The following is a 9,714-nucleotide window of genomic DNA, read 5'->3' as shown; positions in this document are numbered from 1 at the left end:
GGGGGAACTTTCGAGCATTGGGATACACACTTACCAAAGGCCACCTGGTTGGTCAACACCAGAGGATCTGCCAACAGAGCTGGCCTAGCCCAGTCAGAACTTTTACATATTGTAGAGGGGGACAAAGTTCCTGTGGTGCACATGAAGAATTTGCTGGGGAAGACAGTCTGGGTTATTCCTGCTTCACAGAATCACAGAATCCCAAGGGTTGGAAGGGACCTAAAAAGATCATCTAGTCCAACCCCCCTGCAAGAGCAGGGTAACCTACAGTACATCACACAGGAACTTGTCCAGGCGGGCCTTGAATATCTCCAGTGTAGGAGACTCCACAACCCCCCTGGGCAACCTGTTCCAGTGCTCTGTCACTCTTACAGTAAAGAAGTTCTTCCTGATGTTAACGTGGAACTTCCTATGTTCCAGTTTACACCCATTGCCCCTTGTCCTATCACTGGATATCACTGAAAAAAGCCTAGCTCCATCATCCTGACACCTACCCTTTACATATTTGTAAACATTGATGAGGTCACCCCTCAGTCTCCTCTTCTCCAAAAGGCAAACCCACTCGTGGGATTGCTTTTGCTCAGGAACCTGGATATACTTGGTGGGTAATGCGGGAAGATGGGGAAGTCCGATGTATACCTCAAGGGGATTTGATTTTAGGGGAAAACTGTCAATGAACTTAACTGTGTGCTGTTGCCTGCTGTGTAATACTTTTATAGCCCATCAATTAGACGTCTTCAGGTCACCAGTGACTGGCCCTGACTTCCCTCCAACCATCATCCCAACAGAGAATGAATTCTGATAGAACTAGACAAGTTCTGCAGTTCAGCAGGCAACGATCTAACACTGCACACAGCCTTTCCTGCCCTGAAAGACTGTTACAAGGGATGGAACCTGACATCATGGACCGAATGGACTCGACAGCATTATAGGGATTGGTCCATGCACTAAGAAATGATTTCTTTGTCTCTGTGTGTGTGTATGTATATATATATATGTGTGTGTGTGTGTGTGTGTGTGTGTGTGTAAGAGAGATGGTATATTGAAAATGTGGGATCTGAGCGTGATGTGAATGGTATGGAATAAGGGGTGGATACTGTCCTGGGTTTACCAGGAGCCGTTTTGCTCCTTCTTAGTAACTGGTGCAAGCTCTGTGTTTTGACTTCCAGCCTGGGCAGAGAGCTGATAACACTGATTGTTTTTAATTGCTGTTAAGTAATGTTTATTCTGGCCAAGGACTTTGTGAGTCTCATGCTCTGCCGGGGACGAGGGGAGGCCGGGAGGAAGCAGAGACAGGACACCTGACCCAAGCTAGCCAAAGGGGTATTCCATACCACAGCACGTCATGCCCAGGGAGGTAACTGGGAGTTACCCGGAAGGGCACGGTCTCTCTTCGGGGGGGTCAAACTCGTTTGGCGGTGGTATCGTATTCTCTTGTTATTTTCTCTTATCATTATTATCATTGGTGGTAGCAGCAGTGGTTTGTATTATACCTTAGTTACTGGGATGTTCTTATCTCAACCCGTGGGAGTTACATTCTCTTGATTCTCCTCTCCATCCCTCCGGGAGCGGGGAGGGTCGGGGAGGGTCGGGGCGGGGGGGGTGTGTGGGGTGAGTGGATGAGCTGTGTGGATTGGTTTAAACCATGACAATCAGTAACTGAAACTTTTTGTGTTCCTCACTCGTGAATATCTCTGAGACTTTTCGTTTGACTAGTGGCAAGTTAGCCTTCCCTAACCCCAAAATCCTGAATGTCTTTTCCGTAGGTTTTTGGAAGAGTAACATGAGCTCTTTTTTATGTATCAAGTTTTAATGAAAGATCTTGACAACCATGCAATTGAGTGCAGTGTACATTTTACAGGACGTTTCTTTTCACAGCTGTAACAGAGCATAAAAGTTTCCTGACAACTCTCTATAAGTAAAAACATGAAATGATTCTGTGGTGACAGCTTACAGTTCTTGCAACACACAAACAGTCTGGTTCTGGCTGTTTGTGGTGAAGGCTGGAAGATAGAATAGCATCTTAACAGTGACTACGTACTCACACTAGTTTGGCTGGCTACAGCATTCAGAAAACCTTTTAGCCTGTGGCACATATGCAGCCTGGACAAAATTTCAGCTTCATTTCCATGATTTTGTGTAATTATACCTTCATAACTCCACCTGTGAGACCTTTGAGCACCTTCAGTCCAGAGTGCTAGGCATTATCTAGGATCTGGCCCTCCTTGGTATTTCACTGACTTTGATGAACAAGGTGCCTGTATACAGTTCCCACTGCACAGTTAGTAAACATCTCTGGACCATAAATTCCTATATATATGTAGAGCCCAATAATAGTAAAAATCAATAAACAATAAACCTAGCAATTGGGAATCTAGCATCACTTACAAACAAACACAAATCAAACAGAAACAGAAGGCAGCAGGCAAAGCTGAATTGTTCCTTTTCTCTGCAGATGTATGGTTCATTAGGCATGCTGTGCAAATTAGATTCAAATGTGAAAATATGAAAAACATAAATACTTTTTTGCTTTTAGTTTCAATACAAATGTATATTCTTTCTGTGGATTGGTACTTTCCTCATGAAATATTCACTGGCCACATTGCAAAAGATACCTTAAAAATATTTGAGCTTTTTTTCCAAGTGTTACAACTGATGCAAATTTTCAGGTTTGGCAATTAGCATAGTGTTCTAAAATGAGCAGAAACAGCTGGTTGCATAATAATACGTAGAACAGAGTGAAACCATTTAGCTTGATTTTCCTGATACTTCTGGATGTGTTGTGGTTTGGGTAGGTGATGCCCAAGACTTTGGTATCCCAAATAATTTTTAAAGTCTTACTTGCAAACACAAAACCTTTATATTCTCATTCTTTCCTGTCTTTACATTCTTTATCTTTACTGATATGGTGGTAGAGTTATCACAGAAAGAAACTCTATTAATTTGCAATTACACATGGAAAAGGAGCCTGATGGGAAAGAGACCCTTAAGCAAACTTAAAACATATAAGCCATGGAGTCTGTCTTGATCCTGATGCTCTTCAAACCTGATTCTTCAAAGGCGCTGACCATCGTGACTGAGAATAAAAGAATAAGTTTCTAAATTCTTGAAGCAGAACCCCCTGCAGAGGGGATCATGACACTTGCATAGTTTATGGCATGCTACCACGGGGAAGATATGTTTGAGAAACAAGTGACAAGATGAAAAGCTGACATTGGTAAAACAAGCTTATGAGAAAGAAAATTGATTACTGTAAAGTTATCTTAACTAAAAAAATTATAGTGTTATCTTCCTCATTCTGAGGTACAAGCTGTTCCAGTCAGTCACACTCACTGGCTAAGTTAATGCTATTGACTAGAGCCAGTTGTGATCTGGGACCTCTAGGAGCAGAAAGCAGAAGACATCAGTGATGCATCATTTTCTCTTTCTTAACTCTTTTGCAAAGTAGCAATAATACTACTGTGGTGACACTTACTGACCTAATGTGACATTTTGGCATTTCAACCATATGTCTGTTTGACCTTATGAACTTATCAGTTTATAATATTTGACCATCTGGCTCCAATTCACTTACACAAATAGGAGCTTGCTGTTACTGCTTTATCCACCAGCTTCTTGGGGAAAAAACATTGTATCTATGAATCTATAGATTCACACAGAAACAGCAGCACACACACAGACACACACACCAATTTCATTGAGGAGGTATACTTCAGATTCGTTCAGCACACTCTCGCTGCCTCCATGAGTAGCTCAAGAAGTTGACAGAGGTAATGGTTTGACTTTTATGGATTGCATATCGAAGTTGCTTTATACATAATTACCTAATGCAGGCATAGTGCATAACAGGTGCCTTCTCTCATGTGGCATCTGTTACCTTAGCAGGCTGAAGCTAAGCTACTGAAGCTTGAAGACATTTTGCAGTCTGGTAAAAGTCCAGATACTCTAAATGTCAAGGGAAAAAGAATTATAAAACATATTTGTGAATCTGGTTTTCTGTCACACTAACACAGGTTTTTGTAGCCACCAACTTCTCTGATACATGTCTAATTTATTTGCTCCTTACTGCTGTGCAGTCAGGCTTAGATGTTAATGAATTTACCTAGTATAACCTCAACACAGAACAGAAACATAATTCCTTTGTTGAGAAGAAACTGAGACACAAGTGACCTGCCAAAGGTAATGCAGGGAGGTTGAGGGAGAGACAAATATCAACCCACAGCCCCTGCATTTTCAGGCAGAGCTTTATTACTAAGATGAGCATTCCTCTTTGTTGGATCATATATGTTTCTTAAAAGCCAATAATTTCTAGCTTGAATGCCTAAGCTTTGAAACATATATCAATATTTTTTGTACTTTCATAAATATCTTGCTTTTCAGCTGCTTCTTCAGCTGCTGACTTGCTGCTTCTTTTGAGATTTTTGTTGGTATTTTCTCCAAGTTGTAAAATAAACTCTTGAAAGTGGGAAAGCCACCTGTAAAAATAGTCTCCCTATGTTTTAATTCACAATTTAGAAACAGGCACTAATGTTAATCTTGTGAAGCACTTTTTGTTTTCTAGTTTTAAATAGACAGACTCATACAGATAGACAGTCATAGAAGTATTATTGTTGCCAAAAGCTGATGCTACATTAATACCAGACAGATTTCTTCCATTTTTCTCAGAACTTTTAGCCCTTCACAACCACTGTGAAACTTTATTATGCACTCACTGAAATTTTTATTATGCTGTCTGTGTCCTTTTGATCTATTTAAGATTAATGGGAGTCAGCTGCCTCTTATTACCTTTCTAAGTGAAACACAGTTATGCTTCTCCTCAGGAAGGCTGCCTATCTTTAAATCAAGACATTTTTCTTTTTTTAAACTGTTACCATTTGATGTCTGAAAAATGGTACCTAATGCTTTACTAAAAAAGAAGTTATTCTAACTGTTCTATAATCTCTGGCATACTCATGGGATTTTGTCTTAATTATGACATTAAACTAGTCCATTTTCAGTCTTCAGGGTTCTCTGTTGAACTTCTATTCAGTGATCTTTTATTAAAAACTACCACTAAAATTTTCACCAGTTAATAACTGCTATTACGTTTAGAAACCTTGGTTATGACAGCTTATGCCCTTATTCCTGGCTCATTTTACTGAAATAAAATGCTTGAGAATCTAAAGTCTTATTCTTTATGAACAGGAGACCCTGTCACATGAAACAGCCAGAAAGCAAAGGACTGAAAGAGGAATGAAGACTAGATCAGTCTCTCTCTTCTAGTCCTTCTTTGTCCTGCAGTTATTGTAACTATAGTGAAATTCACACTTCTGTTGCCTATTTGGTGCTATTCACAGCAGCTTTCAGTTAATGGGGCTTTCAAACAGACCTCTTTCATCTGCTTTGTGGGATAAGTTCTGAGGCTTCTTCATGAAACCGATGAACTAGCTATTCTCCTAGAGCATGTGCACTTTTTTTGGCCTAGATGTTTTAACTCAGTACAAGCAATTTTGACCCAGCCACGACTTAAGGACCATTGGGTTGAGGTTTCTGAATAGCCAACATGTGAAGTGAAGCTGTTGTGCCTGAGCAAGTTGAGCCACCAGATGTTTGGAAATTCTAGCCTTGTCAGCATGACTGCTGTGCACAATGGAGATATCTCATACGCTGAAGACATTTGCAAAAGAACAGAAATATAGTAACCCCCAGAGATCTATGAAAACTACCTTGCATCCTGATAATTCATCCTGCAGATGACACAGAAGGGACTTGTGTGCTATCAGATAACAAAATTGGAAGGAGAGATGGTGATACTGAAGGAGGCATAATGTAAATGTTCTTGACACTGATGGAGCAATTCTGCATAAAACCTGATCTTCTTCTTTTTTTGTCAGGTTCAATAAACCAGTGATGTATTTTTTGGTCAAGATGACAAAAAATGCAATCACTGCGTAACAGTAGCTGACTTCCTGAATATTTATTCTCTCACCAATTTTAATGTTATCTGGAAATGGCTGGGAAAAGATTTTCAAGCTCATCAGTGTTGGTAAAACATTAAATGGAACCATTGAACTTTCTGTTTTAAAATGTAATTAATTATTAAATAATAATGTATTTAAAATAACATATTAAAAGGATGCACCACTGAAGTTATTTTTGATTTGATGCGCTTTCCCTCATTTTTTGGAAATGCCCTTGGACAAAATCATGAGCTGTGATGTCACTTTGCCTTATAATTTTTTGACAGATTGTTAAGGAGACATCTATCCTTTTGTCTAGGTAGATCTGATGGCTTGAAGCAGTTTCACAGCAGTACTCCATCACAGCTAACTTTCAAAGTATCCACGTTTGTGTGTCAAGGAATAATCTGAAGTTCTGTGGCAGGTAAGGAGTCAAACAAGTTTCTCTCTGTTCTAGAGCAGTACAGCACATTTCTGCAGTGGAGTTTGAGGATAAGATCATAGTTTGAAGTCTTAATGGTTTCTATTTTTCAGTTTGTGGGTTATGCTGTCTTGCCCCATAGCTTGTCCTGTTGCTTATGGATTTTCATCTTAGTTATGACTCTGGCCTTTGAATAGAAAGCTAACTTCTCTGCTTCTGAGTGATGAGCAGAAAGGTCTCTCCACTTGCTTTGTGGAATAATCCAGTTTATTATTATGACCATTGCTGTGGTTATTTTTATTAGAATTACAGCTGCATTAATTCTTCAGTATTAGGACTACCTGGCTTTGTAACAGCTTAAAAGTGACCTAATTGTGAATCCAGTTAGGCAGGCACTTCAAGAGCAGAGAAACAAGAGGCAGGTGCTATTCCAAAGAGACTCATGTTCAGCGCTGTTATGCTTTCCTTTGCTATGAAACCCTAGTGATGGTGAGAGCTACAGGTGGAGACCAAGACTTCAGATTCCACAAGCTGTGGAAATTTAAGCCTAAATATCCAGCTGCTGGTAGATGCTTTTTGGTCTCTGTGTTGGAGGTGAGCTGATGGCACGAAGATGTGGGAGGTTGCTGGGAGCAGGGGAGGAAACCCAACTCACAGCTGAGCCGGGGCACTCAGCTGAGTGAGTTTGAAAGTCTGGCTTATGGAAGGAAAATAGAAGAAAATATCTGGTATTATACTGCATGTGTCTACTTCAGGTAGGTCATTCTTATTTACACTGAGAAGGAATGAGACTTTCCTAGACTCTTGTATTCCTAACCGGAGAGCATAACAGTTGTGTTGATGGATCTCTGCACTCATTCACACAAATGCAAGGGTGCAGAATTCAGCCAGTCTCATCAGATAGCACAAACCTGGCACAGATACTCATGACTATGTAGGAGTGCATAACCTACGTGGCAAAGGTATATACCTAGAGAAAAAGCTATCAGAAAAGGCAAGCTACAATATGAGTCTTCAGTTTATTTCAGTTATCATTTTCTGAGTTGAATATAATTTTCAAATCTTCTTTGGTATTTTTTCAACCCATTGGGGAATGAATATGTCCTGGTTTATTTATCAAGTTATTTTCTCTATAATTTTCTTTCTTCAATATACCTGTAAAAGCCTTTTTGATTCCTCTTAAATACCTTGACTGGCATGAAATGGTTTTGTTTGTTTCCATCTCTTATATTGTGCTCTCACATATGGCAGCTGATTTGTTTTATTTCCTTTCTCTATGCTAAATATAATTCTTTTCATAATTACAGCCACAGATTTTTATTCCTATTTCTTGTCAAATTACATCTGTGCTTGCTTCTATGTATTCTTTCCTTCTGAAGTAACTAGTGTCTTTTGTCTATCACTTTTATTTTCTCCAAGTTTTTTTTCATGTGGCTTTTATTCTGAGATACAGTAGCTGTTTATCCTTCCAAGATGCAAGCTGGAGGGTTATAGCAATGATTCATTTGGACAATTCAAATTGGCTAGCTCAGTGCATAAAATTTCTCATCTTTTTCATCAACTTTTGCAGGTTCCCTTGCATCCTGCAGCCTAATAGTGTTCCTGGGTGTTGGAGAAATAGCATAATCCTTGCCTGAAAGGCATGCATGAACTGTCCCTGGGTAAAATTCATGTGGGTCAGGAGTCACAGCTTGGCAATGCCTGCTTTAGAGTAGCTCAAAACATATGCAGACATCTTTCATCTGTAACGTTGAGCCGACAACTCAAATTAGCTCCCTTTTAAGTGGTTAATTTCTCCTATATTTTGATTAAGAGAGTAATAACCTTTGTCAGTCATGCTCATAGTACCCTTGGCTTGACATAAAGAGCTGCCCTTTCTGTCCCCCTGGAAATTTGATGAGTCACCAAGCAAAAAACCCAGCAAAAGGGCAAGATTATTCTCATGTGAGAAGTCTGAGCAATTACATATCTCCCACTTTACAAAAGGACAGTACACAAAAATCTCGGAGTCCCTTCCCTAATGCAAACCCACAGCAATATATGTGAGCAACAAACAAACAAACAAATCTTACCAAAACAAGAGATTGTTTTAAACAGCCTCAGGGAAAGACTGAGATAAGACCCATACCAGGTGTCTATCTCCAAAGTGGAAAGAGCTCAGACGTGAAGGAGGTGAGCTCTGGAGACTATGAAACAGCAGGTGTATATGAAAGATTTAGAATAAGCCTTGCTCTGCATATAAATATGCAGAAAGGTTATGTAGCAAGGGAGAAACCTGCCTTATATCCCTAAGGAGAAGATGAGAGCAGCCCACCCCCAGAAGCACACCTCTTTACTGAGTGATGGGCCAGTGTATATCACTAAACAAACCTGCTTTGCTCCTGCCCTCCCACCACTGAAGATTTGGGTTCCCACAGCAAAGCCAATCTTCTCTGCTAGCTGGAAAATGTAGCCCAACCCTGTCAGCTGCACTGAGGCCAGGAGCTTCCCTGTTTTCATCCGCTTGGTGTGAGTCACCACCACCCACAACAACCCTCATGGAAGACATTAGATTAGTCATTATTCTGGATTTGTGTTTCCTTTTTTGTAGAGATTATGGGGACCCTAATGATGCAGATTCAGAGTGGGAAGGTGGTGGAATAGGAGGAGGAGGAGGAGAATGGGTTCACACATGCTCCCAGGAGGTCTATGTAAGTTCCCCAGAGAGGGGACTTCTCTGTCCATTACCTGACTGTACTCAGGGCATGTCAGTGTAACGCCAGTGGAGTCTCCCAATCTAGATGCAAGCAGAAAATATGCTGGGATACACTGGCTGGATATGGTAGGACCAAAACCAATATAGACAAAGCATATTTACTACACATCCCTGGCCTGTCTTTGAGAATACATTTTGAATAATGGCTCTAGCAGCTGTCATGCTCCCATCTTTTTCACACATGAAACTCCCTCTTCTCTCTACAGGACTGTAAAGTTTGGTTTAAAAGCACTATCTCACACTGATTTTGCTATAGATGTGGCAGATAGCATCTCTTAAATTAAAAACAGAAGTGTTTCATTCCTGTGGTCTCTTCTGTCTTGGATTTGGCTTCTATTTCTGTGGGAGAAAATGAGCTCCTTCTAGATTCTCAGAATGCACTTCCAAAAAGCTGCAGTAGAAAAACTGGAATTAATGGAACATAAAGTGCTAGTACACCTTTGGCTTGATTACGCAGAAAGCTGTGAAAGTTAAAAGGACATCAGATCTGCTGAATTGTAACTAATGAAAAGCCATAAAGGAAATGAAATGAGATCACCAGTGTTAATCAGAAGAACTCTAATGCTGTTTTCATAATGCATTACTAGGTTTGGAGATTG

Source organism: Lathamus discolor, chromosome 5 (assembly GCF_037157495.1).
Source record: "Lathamus discolor isolate bLatDis1 chromosome 5, bLatDis1.hap1, whole genome shotgun sequence".
NCBI lineage: Eukaryota > Metazoa > Chordata > Aves > Psittaciformes > Psittacidae > Lathamus > Lathamus discolor.
Note: the sequence above shows the minus strand (reverse complement) of the source record.